Source organism: Anomaloglossus baeobatrachus, chromosome 12, assembly GCF_048569485.1.
Source record: "Anomaloglossus baeobatrachus isolate aAnoBae1 chromosome 12, aAnoBae1.hap1, whole genome shotgun sequence".
NCBI classification, from domain to species: Eukaryota; Metazoa; Chordata; class Amphibia; order Anura; family Aromobatidae; genus Anomaloglossus; species Anomaloglossus baeobatrachus.
The window spans coordinates 5,095,809-5,118,348 of record NC_134364.1 but is presented as its reverse complement, the minus strand read 5'-3'; the positions used below and the strand labels follow the sequence as shown (position 1 = coordinate 5,118,348).

Sequence of the window (22,540 nt, the reverse complement as noted above, 5' to 3'; positions counted from 1 at the left end):
GCCAGCATTAAGTCAAATACGGCTAGATTTGCGGCCTTTGATTTTTTCAGCCGGGTTGAAGCTGACGTTTTCTTTTTGCAAGAGACCAGTCTGCCAAACATGGCAGAGGTGTTTAAAGCCAAAAGGGAGTGGAGACTCGGGCCCTCTTATTGGTCTCTTGCAGCCGAGCCGTATAGCGGAGTGGCGGTCCTCTTTACCGCACCGGTAGAATGCCGACGGGTTATTGAGTTAGAAATGGGGAGGTGCCTGATCTTAGATGTCCTCCTGAAGGGACAGGAGCTCCGGCTCATTAATATCTATGGTCCCCAATCTAAGTGGGACCGGAAGTGTCTCTTTATGAGGATCAAGCCCTACCTTTTTACGAGTCGGCAGGTTGTCTTTGGAGGGGATTTCAACACTGTCACGAGACCCCGAGATAGAGGAGGTGCCAGAGGCAAGCTGACTTATGATAGCGTCGCTCTTAATAGTATAGCTAGTGAGGCTCGCCTGGTGGATGTCCACATCCGGCACACCCCGGGCCACGAGGGGTTCACCTATCATAGAGGTAATTGTAGGTCCAGAATAGACAGGTTTTATTTAAAGGAGGAAGCCGTCTCTTCAGCAGTATCTGTTGTTGAGGTGGAGTTCTCCGACCACTGTTTAATTTTGTTTTCTCTGAATGTAACAGAGACCCCCCGGATGGGAAGAGGCTTTTGGAGGCTGAATTCGTCTCTCTTGGAAGAAGCGGAGATAAGACAGTCCTTTGAGGATTTTCTTCAGAGCCAGGTACCCTTACTGGATCTTTGTAGTAGTAAGTCAGAGTGGTGGGAGATGTTCAAGGAAAGGGTGGCGAGATTCTTCCGCCAGCTCTCAAGCCTCAGGAGTCTGGACAGGTACCGCCTGTACCAGGGCCTGAGGAGGAAACTCGAGCATCTTGTCTCAGCTGGAGGTAGCCGCGAGGAGATCTCCAGAGTGAAATCTTTGCTGAGGAGGTGTCAGTATGATAGGCACGCATCTTTGGTTTTTGAGAGGGATTATGGGAAGTACCGCTCGCCCGACCCTTACAGGAACTGCAAGATGTCAGTGAATAGTAAAGTTGTCACAGGACTGATTGACAGTACAGGGTCCCTGAGGAGATCCAGATCAGGGATCCTGGAGGTCGTCAGATCCTTTTACTCGCAGCTCTTGGGGAAGAGGGATCTAGACTGGGATGAGATGTCGGCTTTCCTGGCTGAAGCTGTCCCCGAACCAGGGGTAGACCCTTCTCTTGATGTTTTGACGGAGATGATCACGGAAGAGGAAGTTAGGTTGGCGATTGAAGGGCTAGCCCTAAAGAAATCGCCAGGTCCAGATGGCTTAACATCTGAGTTCTACAAGACCTTTAAGGACGCCTTGGTTCCCCTCTTGACTGAGGTATTCAATGAGTGTCTTTCCTTGGGCACTCTGCCACAGTCAATGAGGAGGTCTGCCCTGATCATCTTGTCAAAGGGTAAGGATCCGTCTTGCATTGAGAATTGGCGTCCCATAGCGCTTCTCAATGCAGACAGGAAGGTTTTGGCAAAAGTGCTGTTTAATCGGCTGGTGAAGTTTGTACCCCAGCTCCTTTCAGGGGCCCAGCATTGCTCTGTTCCGGGCCGCAGTACATTTAGTGCTGTGCTCTGTGTCCGCGAGGCAGTGGAGCAGGGTAGGGCTGACCACTGGAAGGGGTACAGCTGTCCCTGGATCAGGCAAAAGCGTTTGATCGGGTTAATCATGAGTACCTCTGGTCTGTCCTTCTGAGGTATGGCCTGCCGGGGAGGTTTGTTGATTGGCTTAAGACCTTGTACGCTGGGGCAGAGAGTTTCCCGCTTGTGAACGGTTGGATTGGCAGCTCTTTTGAGGTTGGTTCTGGTGTTCGCCAGGGTTGTCCCTTAAGCCCCCTGCTGTACGTGTTTGCGATTGATCCTTTCCTTCGGAGGGTGGAGAGTGGACCGTTGGCAGGGGTCGAGATGGACCGGACGGCACCGGAATCCACTCTAAGGGTGGTGGCGTATGCTGATGACGTCACCATTTTTGTTTCCTCGGATGGGGAGACGGAGTGGCTGATGTCAGAGGTAAATCGCTACTCTGAGGCATCTGGGTCCAAGATCAACCGGGATAAGTGTGAGAGTCTCTGGCTGGGAGGAGGAGATCCTGGTTTTGATCTCCCGGACACCCTTCCAGGACCCAAAGTCTCTGCAAAAGTTCTTGGCATCGAATTTGGCCAGGGGGATTACCCCAAACAAAATTGGGAAAGCAGGCTAGAGATCGCCACTCAGAAGGTCAACCAATGGAAGGGTTGGTCTTTGACCCTAAGGGAAAGGGTAAACCTGATCAAAACTTACCTGCTCCCTTTACTCATCTATCTGGGCAGCGTGTGCATCTTGCCGGAACCTCTCTGGACTCGGGTCTACAGTTTGTTTTTCCAGATGTTATGGGGGAATAGACTGAACCTGATCAAGAGGGAGGTTACTTACCGTACGAGGAGACTAGGAGGGTTGGGTATGGTCAACCCTGTGGTATTCCTTGTGAATACCTTCATTAAGATCACTATTGCAAACCTCTGGAAAGAGAGGGCTCCTCCGTGGGTATTCTCCTGTGGGGGATGGTTTCAGCCTTTCTTCCAGGAATGGGAGACAGGAGGGCAAGTGAAGGATCTTCGCACACCGCATGGACATCTTCTGGCTTATGCTACCCTGGTTCTGAAGGTAATTCGCCGGTGGGGACTGGGAATGTGGGAGATTAGGACTCTGCCAAGGAAGCTCCTTGACAAAAGGGTTCTGTTGACCCATTTCCAGAGGCCTCTGGCGCTCAGAGACTGCCCAAGTCGGGATTTTGGGGTGGGTTTGCATCTTTTAAATTCTATCAGAATCCCCTCGAAGTTTTGGGACTTGGCTTGGCGCTGCTTCCATGGGAAACTGTGTGTGAGGGACAATCTGAAGTGTAGGAGCTCTGAGGATAGGAATTGTCCTCGAGAGCAGTGTGGTACTGTGCTGGAAAGCATGGACCATTTCCTGCTTCGTTGTCCCTTTAACACAGAGGTATACAACAGGGTGGGCGCCTCCATTGGCTGGCCTCGGCTGGCCGGTCTCTCCTATGCGGAATGGGCCTATGGAGCGTTCAGAGACCTGGGTGGTCGGGACCGCTGCACTTTATTTCTAGTTAGCGTAGTGGTTAGGTATCACACGTGGAACGCACGGTGCTTAGTATCGACGCAACGGAAAATCCTCCCAGTGGATGATGTGTTTAGGACTATACTCGGTGACCTGGTGAAGGTGCGCTCTCTGGAGTATGAGAGACTGGGCGTGCGGAGGGCGGCTCTCCTCTGGAGTATGAGACTGGGCGCGCGGAGGGCGGCTCTCCTCTGGAGGGGCTTTTCTTTTAGTGTGCCTTAAGCTGGTGTCACACTAAACGACAGCGACAACGACGTCGCTGTTACGTCACCATTTTCGGTGACGTAACAGCGACCTTGTAAGTCGCTGTTATGATCGCTGCTTAGCTGTCAAACACAGCAGAAGCAGCGATCATAACGTCGCTGTGCTACATGTTCAGAGAGCAGGGAGCCGCGCTTAGCGCTGGCTCCTTGCTCTCCTGCAGCACACATCGGGTTAATTAACCCGATGTGTGCTGCAGCTACATGTCACAGTTCAGAGAGCAGGGAGCCGCGCTTAGCGCTGGCTCCTTGCTCTCCTGCAGCACACATCGGGTTAATAACCCGATGCGTACTGCAGCCACATGTCACAGTGCAGGAGCCGGCACTGGCAGCAAGAGCGGAGGCTGGTAACCAGCGTAAACATCGGGTAACCAGGGAAAGGTCTTCCCTTGGTTACCCGATGTTTACGCTGGTTACAGCTTACCGCAGCTGCCAGTGCCGGCTCCTGATCGCTTCATTTCGTCGCTCTCTCGCTGTCACACACAGGGATGTGCGCTTCACAGCGGGAGAGTGACGACCAAAAAATGAAGCTGGACATTCAGCAACGAGCGGCGACCTCACAGCAGGGGCCAGGTCGTTGCTGGATGTCACACACAGCGACAGCGACGGGACGTCGCTGCAACGTCACAGAAAATGGTGACGTAGCAGCGACGTCGTTGTCGTCGTCGTTATGTGTGACACCAGCTTTAGTCTACTCCTCTCCTTTCCTGGTGGGGGGCTGCTGCTGACACCCTAGATTTTTGTTTTGATCAGTATACAGTGATGTAGGGCTGCAGGCGCCGAACCTGGGCTTTGTTGATTGTTTGTTTGTTGATTTGTTGTTGGTTTGTATATATTGTATATATTGTGTATATAGATAGGGGTGTGGGTGTTAGGTTGGGTGGTGGCAGGAGGGGGGAGGTGGGTTCATCTTTTGGGACTTTGGGACATTGAGGTTTGGGTTACACACTGGCGCTGCCTGATCTGGTCCAGGGACGTTGGACATGGACTGAGGCATGAGACGCAGGACCAGCTCTCAGGTCGGCGCAGGGATGGTGGTCTGGAGTGGGGGGGGGATAGTTTATAATTAGTTTGTATATAGTCAGTATTGATTTTATTTATGTTTACGCGTGTGTATATAAAGGGAAAAAAAAAAAAAAAAAAAAAAATTGCCGGACAGGCTATTTATTTTCTTTCCTGTTTTATGTTTGCTATTTTCTTTGGCAGCTGGAGCAGAAGTCAGTGATGTCATTTATTATTATTGTGTATATATGAGGGTTGTATGTGATAATGTGTGTGGAGAGAGCGAGCGGCTGAGATGTGTGTGGAGAGAGCGAGCGGCTGAACCAGGGCTCAGTTACATGCAGCTTTCTGATTGATATTTTGTTATGTTTCTGTTATTGTTATGTTTTTTTACTTTTTATAATAAAAGATGTACAGGAGGTAACTCAGGATCAGTAATGTATGTACACAGTGACTGCACCAGCAGAATAGTGAGTGCAGCTCTGGAGGATAATACAGGAGGTAACCCAGGATCAGTAATGTAATGTATGTACACAGTGATTCCACCAGCAGAATAGTGAGTGCAGCTCTGGAGTATAATACAGGAGGTAACTCAGGATCAGTAATGTATGTACACAGTGACTGCACCAGCAGAATAGTGAGTGCAGCTCTGGAGGATAATACAGGAGGTAACTCAGGATCAGTAATGTAATGTATATACACAGTGACTGCACCAGCAGAATAGTGAGTGCAGCTCTGGAGTATAATACAGGAGGTAACTCAGGATCAGTAATGTAATGTATGCACACAGCGACTGCACCAGCAGAATAGTGAGTGCAGCTCTGCTCAGCTGTTGCTCACTGGTAATTGAGGTGTGGTCGCTTCTGATCCTGCTGTGTGCTCCTGAGAAGGAAAATCTCTCCCCCCAGGATTTGTTCTCTCATCCCCAGGGTTGCTGGGCATGAGCGACGAAGCCAAGACCCCTGCTTCTGTTTCCCGAACCAGGCCAGCGGGGACCAAGAAAAGCCAGCAACCGGCCTGCATATCTGAGGACTCGGGGATGAGGCGCTTCACCAGGAGTCGCAGTAATGTGGCTCCTACTCCCCCCGGGTCTGTGGAGACCCCGAGAAGCTGCAAGGCTTCCAGCACGGAGGAAATGTCAGCAAGCAAGTGTGCGTGATCGCTGTCCTTCCGGAGGAGAGCCAAATGCTCATGGAGGTGAGGCTGTGACGCCCTGGACTAGACAGGTAGTCACAGATAGACCCCTGCACTACACCTGTCCCCCAAAAAGGTGTCATCAGCCAACCATTAAAGCCTAGTCACCTCCCTCAGTGCTCGCTGGATACACCAGGGGGCGGAGCCAGGCGGTTGGCCACGCCCACCGAGGAGTTCAGAGGGCCTGAGGCAGGAAACTCAGTTCAGATCAGTGAGTAGTGAGAGGAGGCTGACAGGTGTCGGGGTTGGAGCCCGGGCCCCTTTGGCTAGGAGGCAAACGGTGGCCTTAGCCTGCAGGAGCCGGGAAGACGGCTCGGTGGAACCGTGGTGGACCGGGACAGGGTAGTGGCCCGCCGGTACCGACCCGGGGAACCGACTCGGAAACCGGAGAACACAGGGGGATACTCAGACCCTGAAACGAGGTCCAGAATCCACTGGACTGAGTTAATTAACTGATTGCGATCTGGACTATAGGTCCTTTCCCACCCAAGTCCCGACTGAAGACAACAGCCCACCGAGGGGGATAGAAAGCCACCGCACAGGCAGAGAGATCCCACGGGCCAGCGTCTGTGGGCAAAAGGGCTCTCCCGACATTAACAAAGCCGGGGAGCGGACTCCCGTCGCTGAAGCGCAGGCAGCCCAAATACACAACATGGTGCAGGAGAATGGCCAAGACCACCGAACCGGGTGGGGGACCAGACACAGCCGGCTGCGGGCACCGACCACCATCAACTTGGTTTACCAGAGACTTGTGTGTGTCAATAACAGTGAGTACAACAGTGCCATCCGGCCGCGCACCGCCCAGCTACCCCCCAACGGGTCCCGGGGCCACCATCCCTGCCCACGAAGGGGTTAACAACTTGCTGCATAAAAATCTCCCCTGGGTGCCCCGTAACTGCAGCGGTGGTGTCTACCTTCACCACATCACGTGGGTGGCGTCACGAACTCTAGCGCGGCTCTGGCCGTGCACCTACCTAACGCCCACCAAAAGCGGCAGCATCCCCTTTCAGACCGAAGTGACCCCGGGTCCGGAGGCGCTCAAGCCACCCACCAACGAGCCCGGATCTGAGCGGCTCAGCTGCAGCCGAGCGCGGGGAGGTACAAGGCCGACCTCACTGAGCAGGGATGGCGGCTGCAGAGACCCCAGGAGTCCACCTATGGCTCCCGGGTCATGAGTCATCTCCGTGAGTATGAAGAGGCGAGTAAGACCATCAGGAGACTCCGGGAGGAGCCGCGCTGCACAAGAACCAAAGCTGCCACCGCCTCCAGGCCCCGGAAGACCAAGCTCCTGGCAGAAATAAAAGGACTGAAGCAAGAAATAAATAAGCTGGAGGGGAGGAAAGTGTTTATTATAGAAAAAAGTGGACCATTTAAAGAACAACTAATGAATGAGGACAGATTCAGGGAAATGGGTGATAACAGAGAGCAGAGGCCGATGGGGCTGCAGCCTGAGAGCCAGGTGGATGAGGATGATGATGATGATGATAACCAGCAAAAAGCCCCACCTGGCAGCCTGCAGAGCCACCCGCAGACCATGTGCAGCGAGCTCCCTGCAAAGCCACCCGCAGGCCACATGCAACGAGCTCCCTGCAAAACCACCCGCAGGCCACATGCAGCGAGCTGCCTGCAGAGCCACCCGCAGACCACGTGCAGCGAGCTCCCTGCAGAGCCACCCACAGATCACGTGCAGCGAGCTCCCTGCAGAGCCACCCGCAGGCCACATGCAGCGAGCTCCCTGCAGAGCCACCCGCAGATCACGTGCAGCGAGCTCCCTGCAGAGCCACCCGCAGGCCACATGCAGCGAGCTCCCTGCAGAGCCACCCGCAGATCACGTGCAGCGAGCTCCCTGCAAAGCCACCCGCAGGCCACATGCAGCGAGCTCCCTGCAGAGCCACCCGCAGGCCACGTGCAGCGAGCTCCCTGCAGAGCCACCCGCAGGCCACGTGCAGCGAGCTCCCTGCAGAGCCACCCGCAGGCCACGTGCAGCGAGCTCCCTGCAGAGCCACCCGCAGGCCACGTGCAGCGAGCTCCCTGCAGAGCCACCCGCAGGCCACGTGCAGCGAGCTCCCTGCAGAGCCACCCGCAGGCCACGTGCAGCGAGCTCCCTGCAGAGCCACCCGCAGACCACGTGCAGCGAGCTCCCTGCAGAGCCACCCGCAGGCCACGTGCAGCGAGCTCCCTGCAGAGCCACCCGCAGGCCACGTGCAGCGAGCTCCCTGCAGAGCCACCCGCAGGCCACGTGCAGCGAGCTCCCTGCAGAGCCACCCGCAGGCCACGTGCAGCGAGCTCCCTGCAGAGCCACCCGCAGGCCACGTGCAGCGAGCTCCATGCAGAGCCACCCGCAGGCCACGTGCAGCGAGCTCCATGCAGGACAGGTGTCAGTGCCATCCAGTCGCAGTTCTGCCAGCTCTGGCGAGGAAAGTGACCACAGTAGCCAGGTAGGTGCGCTAATGGCGGAGATCAAGCTGCTGGAGTCCCCAGTGTGCCTTCAGAACTTCCACCTTGGTTGTGATCTACCAGAGGAGGCACCTGGGGGTAAGAACAAGGCGTAGAAGACCAAGCCGAAGCCACAAGAAACGATAGGCTACGTATATGCCCCCTCCCTGCACCCCCAGAGCCAGCCTCAGGGTCAGCTCGCTGTATAAGCCCCGTTGCACAGCCCAGCCCGGGTTCTGCTGTGGATTCAGTGCAAAGACGCGGGGCGGGGAGATCACAAAGCGAGGTAGCGAGGCACAGAGCTGCGGCTCTGCTTGTAGTAGTGGGGACGTAGCAGGGGATGCATCGGCCGAGAGGATGGACAGTGAGGGCGGCCCAGCGGCGGGCATTCGGTCAGGCCACGATACTGTGGTGCGCTCCTCTGTGGGAGGAGATCAGCGGCGCCTTGTGCATAAATCACTAACTGATGATGTGGAGGGCACACATAAGAGCAGGGGTGAGGGCCCCTCCAGTTCTATGCAGGTGCCTGAGCCCCATGTGCCCGATGATGCTGACGTTTACGTGTCACCCACACACGGTACTGGTTCAGCAGGTGTGACTGTGGTGGTGGGGGCAAGTGAGGTTAAGTCTGATGGTGTGAATATTGGTGAGGGCGTGGTGTGAATATTGGTGAGGGCGTGGTGTGAATATTGGTGAGGGCGTGGTGTGAATATTGGTGAGGGCGTGGTGTGAATATTGGTGAGGGTGTGGTGTGAATATTGGTGAGGGCGTGGTGTGAATATTGGTGAGGGCGTGGTGTGAATATTGGTGAGGGTGCTGGTGTGAATATTGGTGAGGGCGTGGTGTGAATATTGGTGAGGGTGCTGGTGTGAATATTGGTAAGGGCGTGGTGTGGATATTGGTGAGGGTGCTGGTGTGAATATTGGTGAGGGCGTGGTGTGAATATTGGTGAGGGTGCTGGTGTGAATATTGGTGAGGGCGTGGTGTGAATATTGGTGAGGGTGTGGTGTGAATATTGGTGAGGGTGCTGGTGTGAATATTGGTGAGGGTGTGGTGTGAATATTGGTGAGGGTGTGGTGTGAATATTGGTGAGGGTGTGGTGTGAATATTGGTGAGGGTGTGGTGTGAATATTGGTGAGGGTGTGGTGTGAATATTGGTGAGGGCGTGGTGTGAATATTGGTGAGGGCGTGGTGTGAATATTGGTGAGGGTGCTGGTGTGAATATTGGTGAGGGCGTGGTGTGAATATTGGTGAGGGTGCTGGTGTGAATATTGGTAAGGGCGTGGTGTGGATATTGGTGAGGGTGCTGGTGTGAATATTGGTGAGGGCGTGGTGTGAATATTGGTGAGGGTGCTGGTGTGAATATTGGTGAGGGCGTGGTGTGAATATTGGTGAGGGCGTGGTGTGAATATTGGTGAGGGTGTGGTGTGAATATTGGTGAGGGTGCTGGTGTGAATATTGGTGAGGGTGTGGTGTGAATATTGGTGAGGGTGTGGTGTGAATATTGGTGAGGGTGTGGTGTGAATATTGGTGAGGGTGCTGGTGTGTTTTTTTTCTTTTCAAATAAGCTTACTGTTACTATTGATAAAAACCAATACCAATAGTGGGGGTTTATATTAGGGAGGTTACCATTCAATCTAACCTCATCTAGTCTTTCCAATACCTCCGAACCATGCACCAAAAATAGTAAGGGAAGAAATACCCTCCCCCCAGTGGAACCATCTCAATATATTCCCAAATACATCACAACCCAATATACGTCAATCCAGAAAACACCCATATGTTAGATTTTCATTAAGACCCATTGGTTGTACCGACCCCAAACGAAATATCCATTCCGTTTCTTTCCTAAGAATCTTATTGTCCCAATTCCCTCCTCTTTCACTTGGTGTGATTACTTCTAAGACCTCAAATTTAAGTACGCCTGAGTCGCCTCCATGATTTTCCCAAACATGACGGGATATGGGGGTATCCCGTTTGTGCCGGATATCTCCCAAATGATCCCCTATACGCCTTCGAAATTCGCGTCGCGTTTTCCCAACATAGTTCTTTGGGCATGTGCATGTTGCCACATATACTACCCCTTTTGTCAGGCAATTTGCAAAGTCCCTCAAAAAGTACTTAATCCCTGTAGCTACACTGACCGAATACTTAGAGACATTAATCCAACCACAAAAGTGGCATCTACCACATCTAAAAGTACCACAGACCCGACGGTTCAACCAGGTCCCCTCCAGTACTGGTTTTTTCTAGTGGCTATGCACCAATCGGTCTGCTAATGACCTACCTCTCCTAAAAGTTATCTTAGGATCTTCCGAGATATTTTTTCCTATGGATTCATCCGCTTTCAAAATGCCCCAATGTCTCCTCAAAATTCCAAAAATTCGTTCCGCCTGCACATTATAAGTACCAATAACCCTGATTTCATCCGGGTTAGTTCTTTTTATATTGAGGGTGCTGGTGTGGTGGATGGTGAGGGTGCTGGTGTGAATATTGGTGAGGGTGCTGGTGTGGTGGATGGTGAGGGTGCTGGTGTGAATATTGGTGAGGGTGCTAGTGTGGTGGATGGTGAGGGTGCTGGTGTGGTGGATGGTGAGGGTGCTGGTGTGAATATTGGTGAGGGTGCTAGTGTGGTGGATGCTGAGGGTGCTGGTGTGAATATTGGTGAGGGTGCTAGTGTGGTGGATGGTGAGGGTGCTGGTGTGAATATTGGTGAGGGTGCTAGTGTGGTGGATGGTGAGGGTGCTGGTGTGAATATTGGTGAGGGTGCTGGTGTGGTGGTGTGGTGGATGGTGAGGGTGTTGGTGTGAATATTGGTGAGGGTGCTAGTGTGGTGGATGGTGAGGGTGCTGGTGTGAATATTGGTGAGGGTGCTAGTGTGGTGGATGGTGAGGGTGCTGGTGTGAATATTGGTGAGGGTGCTAGTGTGGTGGATAATGAGATGGAGGTGGGTAATAATGATGCTGAGGCAGTTACTGGTCCAGTTGTCTCCCCGGCGGTGGCAGCGCCTGGCAGGAGTTATGCCAGTATCACCGCTGGGGGAAGCAGGGTGTCCTCCTCGTCAACAGCCAGGAAGAAGGAAAACAAGAGAGATGTAACATCTTCTCCTGCTCTGACCAAGGTACCTAAGGAAGATAAAACCGACTGCCCTCTGGTGGGTCTCTCTAACCAGTTCCAAGCCCTCGAGAACATCTCTTCCTCTGAGGAGGAAGCCGAGGGTGAGGTTCCGGCCTCGGCGGTGCTTACAGGGGGCGCTGAGTCTCCTTTTCCTGGGGATGCAAGGTCCACGGGGGGAGGGACTGGCCCAGAGTCCGGAGACGAGGATGATAAAGGAAGAAAGCATGAAGCAATGGACGTATCTGTGTTACTAAAGAGGGGGAAGGATTCCTCCTGGCGGTACCCACTCCACTGACGCTGGTCTCCATTAATTTCGCCAGCATTAAGTCAAATACGGCTAGATTTTTGGCTTTTCATTTATTCAGCCGGGTTGACGCTGACATTTGTTTTTGCAAAAGACCAGGCTGCCAAATATGGCAGAGATGTTTAAAGCCAAAAAGGAGTGGAGACTCGGGCCCTCCTATTGGTCTCTTGCAGCCGAGCCGTATAGCGAAGTGGCGGTCCTTTTTACCACAAGGGTAGAATGCCAACGAGTTATCAAATTAGAAATGGGGAGGTGCCTGATCATAGATGTCCTCATGAAGGGACAGGAGTCAAGATAATGTCTGGAGGACCAAGCAAAATTTCTGTGAAAGCTGCTGGTAGGGTTGCTAAAGAGTGAAATCAGAACCCCCGCCTGACTGCAAAAGACCTTCAGGAAGATTTAGCAGACTCTGGAGTTGTGGTGAATTGTTCTACTGTTCAAAGACCCCGGCACAAATATGGCCTTCATGGAAGAGTCATCAGAAGAAAACCTCTCCTCCATCCTCACCAGAAAATTCAACGTCCGAAGTCTGCAAAATAACATTTTGGAAACAAGTCCTGTGGACCAATGAGGTTAAAATTCTTGATTCAAACATAACACCATCTGTAAAAAAGCTGGAAGGGAAAAGAGAAGAGAGGAGAAAAGAAGAGAAAAAAGGAGAAAAGATGATGGCATCTACAAATGGATAATGATTCTCAACACACGTCAAAATCCACAATAGACGACCTCAAAAGGCGCAAGCTGAAGGTTTTATAAGGGCCCTCATAGTCGCCTGAGCTGAAGGTTTTACAAGGGCCCTCATAGTCGCCTGAGCTGAAGGTTTTACAAGGGCCCTCATAGTCGCCTGAGCTGAAGGTTTTACAAGGGCCCTCATAGTCGCCTGAGCTGAAGGTTTTACAAGGGCCCTCATAGTCACCTGAGCTGAAGGAGATAGCAGAGGAAATTTCTGAGCAACTCTCCATATCATTGAAAATTGTTGGAGAACTGGAAATCCCAAAAATCAGGAAAAGAGCAAATTTTGTCCCCGTCTTCAAAAAGGGGAATAAGGTGGACCCGGGGAACCTGTGAGCCTGAACAAATTATTAAACAACATGTATGTAAGCACCTGCCTGAGAAGGAAGTGATTAACCAGAGCCAGCATGGGTTTGTAACTAATAAGTCATGTCAGACGAACTTCATTTCCTTCTATCACAAAATCACTGGCTGGGTGGATCAGGGAAACGCAGTAGATATAGTATATCTTGACTTCAGCAAAGCATTTCATAAAGTATCTCATACCGTCCTTATAAAAAATGACTAAGCATGGAATGAACAAGACAACTATTAGGTGGATTCATTACTGGCTCAGTGATCGGATCCAGAGAGTGGTCATAAATGGCTGCACATCCAGGGGACGAATATCTCAAGTGGGCACCACAGGGCTCTGTCCTGGGACCTGCGCTGTTCAACATTGTTATCAATGATTTAGACCCGCAACACACATCCGTTTTTTTTGTACGTGTGCGGTATGTATTTGCACGTACCGGAGACACGGAGATACGGAGACCCATGTTATTCAATGGTAGATGGCACACACACTTAAAATCGCACGGAACGTGTGTCCGTGTGGTAAGTACGTGTGTGCGCTTTTCGACACGGACGACATGTCCGTTTTTGGCCGGCATCACGCAGGCACGGACTCGCTAAAGTCTATGGGTCCGTGCCTGCGCGTACCGCACACGGAGTATGTCCGTGTTCAGCACGTTTCGTCCGTGTGCGTTTTTAAACGAACTATGTTATTTATTTATTTTTTTTTTTTTGTTAAATTCAGTATACTTACCTTTTTTCCTGCTGTTCTCAGTCATACTTACATTGGCGCTCGGTCTGTTTCTTCCCCCGGCTCATACCACTCCCCGATCACCAGCGCGGTGAGGAACAGCTGTGCAGAGAATACGCGGCAACAATTACTTTGAAAAAGCCGGCTGGTCATTAATCAATCTCGTATTCCCTGCTTTCCCCGCCCACAGGCGCCTATGATTGGTTGCAGTGAGACACGCCTCCACGCTGAGTGACAGCTGTGTCACTGCACCCAATCACAGCAGCCGGTGGGCGGGTCTATACTGTGCAGTAAAATAAATAAATAATTTAAAAAAAAACGGCGTGCGGTCCCCCCCCAATTTTAATACCAGCCAGATAAAGCCATACGGCTGAAGGCTGGTATTCTCAGGATGGGGAGCTCCACGTTATGGGGAGCCCCCCAGCCTAACAATATCAGTCAGCAGCCGCCCAGAATGGCCGCATCCATTAGATGCGACAGTTCTGGGACTGTACCCGGCTCTTCCCGATTTGGCCTGGTGCGTTGGCAAATCAGGGTAATAAGGAGTTAATGGCAGCCCATAGCTGCCACTAAATCCTAGATTAATCATGTCAGGCGTCTCCCCAAGAAACCTTCCATGATTAATCTGTAAGTTTCAGTAAATAAACACACACACGAACAAATCCTTTATTAGAAATAAAAAACACAAACACATTCCCTGGTTCACCAATTTAATCAGCCCCAAAAAGCCATCCATGTCCGGCGTAATCCAGGATGGTCCAGCGTCGCTTCCAGCTCTGCTGCATGAAGGTGACCGGAGCAGCAGCAGACACGGCCGCTCCTGACAGCTCCAAGCGGCAACTGAAGACAGCCGCGCGATCAGCTGAGCTGTCACTGAGGTTACCCGCGGCCACAGCTGATCGCGCTACTCACCTCAGTTGCCGCGTGGAGCTGTCAGGAGCGGCGGTGTCTGCTGCTGCTCCGGTCATCTTCATGCAGCAGAGCTGGAAGCGACGCTGGACCATCCTGGATTACGCCGGCGTGTCTGACTGCAACCAATCACAGGCGCCTGTGGGTGGGGAAAGCAGGGAATACGAGATTGATTAATGAGCGGCCAGCTTTTAGTTTTAATAACAGCTGAGCAGCGCCGCACCGGAGATCGGTGAGTATGAGAGAGGGCTGCTCACTTCAGTCACTCGGGGGATTAGCGGTCACCGGTGAATCCTGCACAGGTGACCGCTAATCAGGACGCGACACAGACAGAGCCGCGGCATGACAATGAAGTCGGGTGAATTTCACCCGAGTTCATTCTCATCGCGCAACTCTGTCTGCTGTCAGCCGACATGTATCAACGACATTGTGCATCACAAACACGGACATTCCATGTACACATACATGTTCATGCCACACGCACACACGGACAGCATACGCCATCAACACGGATGTCATACGTACCGGAGAAACGCCCCTAAAAAACGAAACACTGACCCGAAAAACGGACCGTAAGACACGTACGTTTTTTTGCGGAAGTGTGTTTTAGGCCTTAGATGAAGGAATTGAGGCTAAACTGATTAAATTTGCTGATGACACAAAGCTCAGAGGGATAGATAATACTAGAGAAGAGAGAGAGGATTCAGAAGGATCTATACAATCTGGAACAGTGGGCAGTAACTAACAAAATGGTTTATAGCAGGGAGAAATTTAAAGTCCGACATCAGGGCAAGAAAAATGCATCTACAGAATGGGAGGATTAGAGTGAAGCAACAGCACGTGAGAAAAAGACTTGGGTATAATAATAGATCACAGGCTGCACAGGAGTCAGCAGTGTGATGCAGCAGCAAAAAGGCAAACACAGGTCCAGGATGTAAGAGAAGCACAGAGTCATGTGAAGTCATTACCCCCCTCTACTCTGTGGTCAGACCTCATCTAGAATACTGGGTCCTGTTTTGGGCAACACATTATAAAAAAAGACCAACAAACTGGAGCAAGTTCAGGGAAGAGCAACAAGAATAGTGATTGGTTTACAAACCATGTCCTATGAGGAACGGTTGCACGATTTGGGAATGTTTAGCTTGCATAATAGAAGATTGAGAGGAGACTAAACAGCTGTCTACAAAAAACTGCAGGATTGTCACATTGTAGAGAAATCAGCGCTCTTCTCATTTGCACAAGGAAAGACTAAAAGCAACGGGATGAAGCGGATTAAAAGGAGACAGATTAGATATTAGAGAATTTTTTGACAATGAGGGAGATCGAGTGGAACAGGCGACCACGAGAGGTGATGAGTTCTCCTTCAATTTAAGTCTTCGAAAAGAGACTGGACAGACATCTGTGCATAATGATATAATGAATCCTCCTGTGAACTGGGGGTTGGAATAGATGACCCTGGAGGTCTCTTCCAACTGTAACATTCTATTATTCTATCAAAATCAATAAAAATCTGAGGTAGGCTTTAAAAGAGCAGTGCATGCAAGACGAGCCAGGAAGCTCACAGAACTGGAAGACGTCTCCAAAGGAGAGCAGAGCATGCAGGACAAGCCAGGAATCTCACAGAACTGGAAGACGTCTCCAAGGAAGAGCAGTGCATGCAAGATGAGCCAGAAATATCACAGAACTGGAAGACTTCTCCAAGGAAGAGCAGTGCATGCAAGACGAGCCAGGAATCTCACAGAACTGGAAGACGTCTCCAAGGAAGAGCAGTGCATGCAAGACAAGCCAGGAATCTCACAGAACTGGGAGACTTCTCCAAGGAAGAGCAGTGCATGCAAGATGAGCCAGAAATATCACAGAACTGGAAGACTTCTCCAAGGAAGAGCAGTGCATGCAAGATGAGCCAGGAATCTCACAGAACTGGAAGACGTCTCCAAGGAAGAGCAGTGCATGCAAGACGAACCAGGAATCTCACAGAACTTGAAGACGTCTCCAAGGAAGAGCAGTGCATGCAAGACAAGCCAGGAATCTCACAGAACTGGGAGACTTCTCCAAGGAAGAGCAGTGCATGCAAGACGAACCAGGAATCTCACAGAACTGGAAGACGTCTCCAAGCAAGAGCAGTGCATGCAAGACGAACCAGGAATCTCACAGAACTGGAAGACGTCTCCAAGGAAGAGCAGTGCATGCAAGACAAGCCAGGAATCTCACAGAACTGGGAGACTTCTCCAAGGAAGAGCAGTGCATGCAAGACAAGCAAGGAATCTCACAGAACTGGAAGACGTCTCCAAGAAAGAGCAGTGCATGCAAGACGAGCCAGGAATCTCACAGAACTGGAAGACGTCTCCAAGGAAGAGCAGTGCATGCAAGACGAGCCAGGAATCTCACAGAACTGGAAGACATCTCCAAGGAAGAGCAGAGCATGCAAGATGAGCCAGGAATCTCACAGAACTGGAAGACGTCTCTAAGCAAGAGCAGTGCATGCAAGACGACCCAGGAATCTCACAGAACTGGAAGACGTCTCTAAGCAAGAGCAGTGCATGCAAGATGAGCTAGGAATCTCACAGAACTGGAAGACGTCTCTAAGCAAGAGCAGTGCATGCAAGACGAACCAGGAATCTCACAGAACTGGAAGATGTCGCCAAGAAGAATGGATGAAAATCCCTGCAACAAGAACTGACTCCTGGCTGCTACAAAAAGTGTTTACGGGCTGTGATAGTGCCAAAGGGGGTGCTACTAGGTTCTAACCACGCATAGTGCCCAAACCTTTGCATCGGCTCATTTTCTTTTTCTTTTTTTTTTTATGTAAAAGATGGAAAAACAAATATAGCCTAAATTACAAAAGACGTGTGTCTTCTTTAACTTTATGCCTCTTAGAGATCATTTCATCTGCAGCTTGCTTAATAGTTCTCATTAACAGTCATTGTGACCAGGGTGCCCAAACCTTTGCATGCCACTGTTTTTCAATGGCATATCAACTTTTTCTTGCAATTCCTGATGGTGGGCACTAGATGGCGGCATCAATTGCTTAGAGAACAGGAGACACATTAGAATATAAACATTGTTTTCTTGATTTTCTTTTATTTTGCTCTGAATCCAGAAAAATCGCGTCCTGGAGCATGGACCGCAGCGGCAGAATCTGAGCTCAGAGACTCAGTAACCCCTCTCAGCCGGGGTCAGGAATTTACACAGGAGCATTTCCAACTCAGGAACTAACAGAGGCCGTCCCAGGATGCATCTGTGACGCCCTGGACTAGCCAGGTAGTCACAGGTAGCCCCCCTGCACAAACACCAGCCCCGAATAAGGTGACAGCAGCCAACCTACAAACCCTTGTCACCTCTCTCAGTGGTCAATGGTCACACCAGGGGGCGGAGCCAGGCGGTTGGCCACGCCCACCTAGGAGTCCAGCGGGCCTGAGACAGGAAACAGAAGTGTGTGAGAGTTAGTTCAGTCACAGTCAGTGGAGTGGAGTGGAGTGGAGTGGAGCGGAGCGGAGTGAAGTTCAAGTGCAGCAGGACACCTGAGGCGTCAGGTCTGCAGCGACAACACTGACCGGTGCCGGGGTCGTAGCCCTGGTACCGCGGCAAGGAGGCAGATGGTGGTTGCCACCTGCAGGAGCCGGGAGGACGACTGGTGGAACCGTAAGGGACCGGGACAGGGTAGTGGCTCGCTGGAATTGAACCGGGGAGCCAACTGGAAACCGGAGCACCAGGAGGGGTACTCAGACCCAGCACAGGGTCCAGAAGCCACTGGACCACGTCAAATTCACTGATTGAGGTCTGGACCTTAGGTCCTTTCTCGTCCCAAGACCCGAAAGACGGCAACAGCCTACCGAGGGGGATAGAAAGCCACCGCCCAGGCAGAGAGATCCCACGGGCCAGCGCCTGCGGGCAAACGGGTTCCCCGACATATACACAGCCGGGGAGCGGACTACCGTCGCTGAAGCATAGGCAGTCAAGTTCTACAAATGGGGTGCAGGAGAAAGGCGGGAACCACCAACCTGAGGGGCAAGGGGCAAAGCGCAGCCGGCTGCGGGCACCGACCACCATCCTTTTTGGTTTACCAGAGACTCCGGTGTATCTGTCATAGGGAGTACAACAGTGCCCTCGGGCCGCGCACCGCACCACACCATCTTGCCCGCACCTCACAACCACCGGGCCCCGGGACCATCACCCCCCTGCCCACGGAGGGGTCAACACCAGGCTGCATAAAACCGTCCCCGTGAGCCTAGTTAACGGCAGCGGTGGTGTCCACATTCACCACAACCCGTGGGTGGCGTCACAAACTTACACCTTTAAACTCCACGGCCTCGGCCGTGAACCTTCCCCACTGAAATCCCTACACGTAGCGCCAACCCCCTTCAGAGCGACGTGACCCCCGGGTCCGGAGGCGCTCAAGCCACCCACCGACGAGCACGGACTCGAGCGGCCTGGCAGCCGGCCGAGCCCCAGGGCGGTACATATCAGTACATGTACCCCGGATGTAACATAACACACAGACTGAGCATCAGTAATGTATATACACAGTGACTGCACCAGCAGAATAGTGAGTGCAGCTCTAGAGTATAATACAGGAGGTAACTCAGGATCAGTAATGTATGTACACAGTGACTGCACCAGCAGAATAGTGAGTGCAGCTCTGGAGTATAATACAGGAGGTAACTCAGGATCAGTAATGTAATGTAAGTGTAGACACTCGGGGGTCAGTGGGCGATCTCCTGTGGAGACACGGGGGTCAGTGGGTGCTCTCATGTGGAGACACGGGGGTCAGTGGGTGCTCTCCTGTGGAGACACGGGGGTCAGTGGGTGCTCTCCTGTGGAGACACGGGGGTCAGTGGGTGCTCTCCTGTGGAGACACGGGGGTCAGTGGGTGCTCTCCTGTGGAGACACGGGGGTCAGTGGGTGCTCTCCTGTGGAGACACGGGGGTCAGTGGGTGCTCTCCTGTGGAGACACGGGGGTCAGTGGGTGCTCTCCTGTGGAGACACGGGGGTCAGTGGGTGCTCTCCTGTGGAGACACGGGGGTCAGTGGGTGCTCTCCTGTGGAGACACGGGGGTCAGTGGGTGCTCTCCTTTGGAGACACGGGGGTCAGTGGGTGCTCTACTGTGGAGACACGGGGGTCAGTGGGTGCTCTACTGTGGAGACACGGGGGACAGTGGGTGCTCTACTGTGGAGACACGGGGGACAGTGGGTGTTCTGTGGAGACACGGGGGTCAGTGGGTGCTCTCCTGTGGAGACACGGGGGTCAGTGGGCGATCTCCTGTGGAGACACAGGGGTCAGTGGGTGCTCTCCTGTGGAGACACGGGGGTCAGTGGGTGCTCTACTGTGGAGACACGGGGGACAGTGGGTGTTCTGTGGAGACACGGGGGTCAGTGGGTGCTCTCCTGTGGAGACACGGGGGGTCAGTGGGTGCTCTCCTGTGGAGACACGGGGGGTCAGTGGGTGCTCTCCTGTGGAGACACGGGGGACAGTGGGTGCTCTCCTGTGGAGACACGGGGGACAGTGGGTGCTCTCCTGTGGAGACACGGGGGTCAGTGGGTGCTCTCCTGTGGAGACACGGGGGTCAGTGGGTGCTCTCCTGTGGAGACACGGGGGTCAGTGGGTGCTCTCCTGTGGAGACACGGGGGTCAGTGGGTGCTCTCCTGTGGAGACACGGGGGTCAGTGGGTGCTCTCCTGTGGAGACACGGGGGACAGTGGTGCTCTCCTGTGGAGACACGGGGGGACAGTGGGTGTTCTGTGGAGACACGGGGGTCAGTGGGTGCTCTCCTGTGGAGACACGGGGGACAGTGGGTGTTCTGTGGAGACACGGGGGTCAGTGGGTGCTCTCCTGTGGAGACACAGGGGTCAGTGGGTGCTCTCGTCTGCTGGTCCGGCCGACTTTAGAAAGACCGCATGGACCAGACCTCATCCCATCTGAACGCGCCGCACTCCGTACCCGTGGGCAGAACACGACTCAGACAACACAGGGTGAGGGAATATGATAGTGACAGGAAGCTTCAGGAGCACAGCAAAGTCTGTAGTCAGGTAACTGCATCGCCCCAACCTGCTTTTCTTCCAGCCGAATCCTAAGATCCTCGGCGGTGATCCTGTCCAATGTAATCCAGTTTCTGATCCCCTAACCGGCGCCAAAGTGCCTAGACTGGTAATGGACGTCCAACCGGGACCGAAACCCCTAGATTACAGCCATGTAGCAAAATAACAATCTGGTGACTCCAACAGTCCCTTTTTATCTCTCTCGGGCACTCATCCCAGGGAATGTGGTGTCACCGGATTGGTGGAGTAAGGCTGTGCGATGATTGGGTGGCATCTCCTCTGAGTGAGGTAGACAGAGAGGCTGAGGGGATAATACACAACCTCACACAATGGACGGCTCCGATGAGTCCGGCAGAAAACAATGACTTAAACACGAGTTACCACACAAAAGGGCCCCATGTCTGGCCAAATGAAGAACATTAACCCCTGACAGACAGCGAACAGGGCTGTGTCTTCACAAGGGGGTACCGCCGCCAGTGAGGGAGGCTCTAACCCCAGTGAGGGGGGCTCCACTACTAGTGAGGGGGCTTCACCGACAGTGAGGAGGACTATACTGGGCAAGTGAGGGGGGCAACACAGCGAATGAGGGGGGCTACATAGCCAGTGAGGAGGGCTACACAGCCAGTGAGGGGGGCTCCACCAGTCAATGAGGAGTACTGCACAGCCAGTGAGGGGGGCTACACAGCCAGTGAGGGGGGCTACACAGCCAGTGAGGAGGGCTACACAGCCAGTGAGGGGGGCTACATAGACAGTGAGGGGGACTACACCACCAGTGAGGGGGGTTACACAGCCAGTGAGGGGGGCTACACAGCCAGTGAGGGGGGCTACACCGGCAGGGAGGGGAGCTCCGCCGGCAGTGAGGGAACTACACAGTCCAATGAGGGGGGCTCCATCACCAGTGAGGGGGGCTACACAGCCAGTGAGGAGGGCTACACAGCCAGTGAGGAGGGCTACACAGCCAGTGAGGGGGCTACATAGACAGTGAGGGGGACTACACCACCAGTGAGGGGGGCTACACAGCCAGTGAGGGGGGCTACACCGGCAGTGAGGGGAGCTCCGCCGGCAGTGAGGGAACTACACAGTCCAATGAGGGGGGCTCCACCACCAGTGAGAGGGACTACACCGCCAGTGAGTGGGGCTCCACCGCCAGTGAGTGGGGTTCCACCACCAGTGAGTGGGGCTCCACCGCCAGTGAGGGGGACTACAGCTCCAGTGAGGGGGGCTACAAAGCCAGTGAGGGGGGCTACAAAGCCAGTGAGGGGGCTCCACAGCCAGTGAGGAGGGCTCCTCCACCAGTGAGGGGGACTACAGCGCCAGTGAGGGGGCTCCACAGCCAGTGAGGGGGCTACACCGTCAGTGAGGGGGCTACACCGCCAGTGAGGGGGCTACAAAGCCAGTGAGGGGGCTCCACAGCCAGTGAGCGAGCTCCACCGCCAGTGAGGGGGCTACACCGCCAGTGAGGGGGCTACACCGCCAGTGAGGGGGGGCTACACCGCCAGTGAGGGGGGTTCCACCTCCAGTGAGGGGGGCTACAGAGCCAGTGAGGGGGGGCTCTACCGGCAGTGAGGGGGGCTCCACCGGCAGTCACCCTACCCAGCGAGGGTTAAGCAGCGCCCTGCGGTCCAGATGTTGCGCTGCGACCAATCAGCCGGTCAGGAGGAGCCGGCAGTCAGGAGGAGCCGGCAGTCAGGAGGAGCCGGCAGTCAGGAGGAGCCGGCACATCCCATCTCCGGCAGAGAGAGCTCAGCTGTTCCTGGAGCTGCAGTTGTGTGCGCGCTTCCCTGGACCCCGCTGCCCCCGGATCACTGCCCCCATCATTGCTGCTGCAGTGACCCCTCCATAGTATGATCCCTGCAGCGCTGAGGACCCCGGAGACTGAAGCCCCGGAGCCGGCAGTCACTGATGAGGAGTCGTCTCTGTGCATGAAGCCAGGTATAGTGCCCGAGGTGTTTTGTGATGTGTGGAGGTGTCCTGTGCCCTATACCTATAGTGTCCTCTTTCCTGGGGTGTCCTGTGCCCTATATCTATAGTGTCCTCTCTCCTGGGGTGTCCTGTGCCCTATACCTATAGTGTCCTCTCTCCTGGGGAGTCCTGTGCCCTATATCTATAGTGTCCTCTCTCCTGGGGAGTCCTGTGCCCTATATCTATAGTGTCCTCTCTCCTGGGGAGTCCTGTGCCCTATATCTATAGTGTCCTCTCTCCTGGGGAGTCCTGTGCCCTATATCTATAGTGTCCTCTCTCCTGGGGAGTCCTGTGCCCTATATCTATAGTGTCCTCTCTCCTGGGGAGTCCTGTGCC

General features: G+C 53.5%; 1 protein-coding gene across 2 annotated transcripts in view; it reads left to right on the top strand.

Annotated features, from left to right (window-relative positions):
- The first annotated feature begins 21,965 nt into the window (after positions 1-21,965).
- Positions 21,966-22,540, top strand: part of STON2 (stonin 2) — a 66,697-nt gene continuing 66,122 nt past the window's right edge. For both annotated transcript variants that reach the window (XM_075330458.1, XM_075330455.1), the window contains exon 1: positions 21,966-22,174. The gene's annotated coding sequence lies outside the window, so the exon portion shown is untranslated. The remainder of the gene's footprint in view (positions 22,175-22,540) is intronic.